The sequence below is a fragment of the Cebus imitator genome, unplaced genomic scaffold (genome assembly GCF_001604975.1).
Source record: "Cebus imitator isolate Cc_AM_T3 unplaced genomic scaffold, Cebus_imitator-1.0 Scaffold129, whole genome shotgun sequence".
Taxonomy (NCBI): Eukaryota; Metazoa; Chordata; class Mammalia; order Primates; family Cebidae; genus Cebus; species Cebus imitator.
Window position 1 is genome coordinate 3,417,935 of NW_016107444.1, and position 2,473 is coordinate 3,420,407.

Here is a 2,473-nt window from a genome sequence, read left to right on the forward strand (position 1 = left end):
AAAAAAAAAAAAAAAAAGAAAGTAAAGGAAAAGAATATAAAGCCAGGCACAGTGGCTCACCCCTGTAATTCCAACACTTTGGGAGGCCAAGGCAAGTGGATTGCTTGAGACCAGCCTGGGCAACATGGCAAAACCCTGTCTCTACCAACAAACAAAAACAATTTCAGAATATCAGTTCAAACGTGTGAATAACTTCATTTAATTACTTATTTATCCAGTACACATTATGTTTTAGGCATCATGTTATGAAATTAGATACAATAGTGAACAAGCCAGTATTCCAGATCCCAAAAGCTTACAGTCTGTTGATTCAGATGATAAGCAACTATAATAGAATAAATAAAGAATTTTACAAGAAGACATAGGATGATCCCAAACTTTTTGGTATATTAGCTCATACTATCCACAAGCTCCTTCACCACCAGCCCTCTATGACATATACACCACATACTTTCTTGGGAACTATCTATCACCCCTGCAATCCACCAAGGTGGGACTACTGTTGCAGATATGTCACTGTTATGTTTCTCAACCTACTTACCATTGAACCAGGGATTAAAACCTAATCCAAAGTAGGTCATTCAGGTTCTCTGCAATTTGATGCTTGGACCAAAGGACAGCAAGATGGTTTATATATATATTAGAACTGTGTAACACATACTTAGCTTACATAACACAAGCTCTAGGTCAGCCACATTTTAAAATATGAAGCAGTGAAAGGCAGACTACAGACAAAATTGAGTAAAACAGCCACACAGAATAACTGGAAAGTCTTAGTGATTTTCCAGTTTCTAGTTACAGTCTTTTCCTAAAGTCCAGCTCCATTCTTGGCCTTGGCTTCTACAAAACATCCCATATTCTTCCAGTCAATTCCCTTTCCTTGCTTAAAATTAGTTCAAAGTGGTTTATGTTACTTGGCATCAAATAATTTTAACTAATATGGGTCAGTACTTGAATGTGACTTACAAATGTGCATGTGGCTCTTGCTCCCAGCTGCATGGATAGTTTAGATAATACATAGGTTCAGAAAAAGAGTATAGAACTTATTTCTTTATTTTTCCTCTTAGGCTTTTATTCTCCAGCCTCAAATCTTCATCCATTACTTCTATATCTGTAAGTCTATGTCATCAACCCACTTGCACTCCTATTCTTCTGACATTTGAGTTTCTCTATTCACATTTCCCTAAGCAGCTTGATCTCAAGAGATATGTAGGCTGACTTCATCATCTATCCTCTGCTTCTCTAACTTGCCTCCATCTGTTAAATGGTACTACCCATTCCCCTCTGTCATCCAGGCTTAAAATCATACACTAACTTTTATTTGGTATATTTAATAAACTTAATTTTGGAATAACTCTAGATTTAAAACAAAGATAATACTGAGTTCCTACATACTTCTCATCCAGTTTCCCCTGATGTCAACATCTTATATACATTTGTTAAAATCAAGATACCAACATAGTACATTAACTAAAATCCAGGCTTTATTTGGATTTCATCAATTTTTTCCACTAATGTCCTTTTTCTGTGCCAGAATCCAACCCAGGATATCACATTGCGTTTAGCTGGAGTAACTTTTCAGTCCTCCCTCTTCCTCAACTGCTATAACCAATTAGTATAAAATCTTATCAGCGTCTACATGACCATTCTCAAGCTCCCCTCCCCATTCTTATTGCCACCAAAACTATAACTTGGAGCTCTGTTTTCTCATTGAGCCCATAATATTTTCTTTACTCAATCTGCTTTCCCATCCCTCAACTCCATCTACTGAAATCCTACATATCCTCCGAGGCCCAGACTCAATAACAACTGCATAGGTGAAACCCTTCCTGATCCCTCAAACCACAAATGATTTCTCTTATTAGAATTGAGTCCAGCCAGGCTAGGCACAGTGGCTCACTCCTGTAATCCTAGCACTTTGAGAGGCTGAGGTGGGTGGATCACCTGAGCCCAGGAGTTTGAGACCAGCCAGAGCAATATGGTGAAACCAGTCTCTACAAAAAAATACAAAAATTAGCCAGGCATTGTAGTGCGTGCCTGTAGTTCCAGCCACTCAGAAGGCTGAGGTGGGAGGATCACCTGAGCCTGGGAGGTTGAGGCTACAGTGAGCCTTGATTGTGCCACTACACTTCAGCCTGGCAACAGAGTGAGACCCTGTTTCCAATAAAAATAAAAATAAAAAATAGAAAAAGAATTAGGTCCATGACTGGGTGTGGTGGCTCACTCCTATAATCCCAGCATTTTTGGAGGCCAAGCTGGGCGGATCACCTGGGGTCAGGAGTTTGAGACCAGACTGGCCAACAAGGCTAAACCCATCTCTACTAAAAATACAAAACTTAGCCGGGCGTGGTGGTACATGCCTGTAGTCCCAGCTACTTGGGAGGCTGAGGCAGGAGGATTGCTTGAACCTGAGATATGGAGCTTGCAGTGAGCTGAGACTGCACCACTGCACCTGGGCGACAGAGCATGACTG

At 40.2% G+C, this 2,473-nt stretch overlaps 1 protein-coding gene across 1 annotated transcript in view; it reads right to left on the reverse strand.

Moving 5' to 3' along the window:
- STIL (STIL centriolar assembly protein) overlaps positions 1 to 2,473 on the reverse strand; it is a 49,558-nt gene that overhangs the window by 19,294 nt on the left and 27,791 nt on the right. The gene's annotated exons all lie outside the window — the stretch shown is intronic.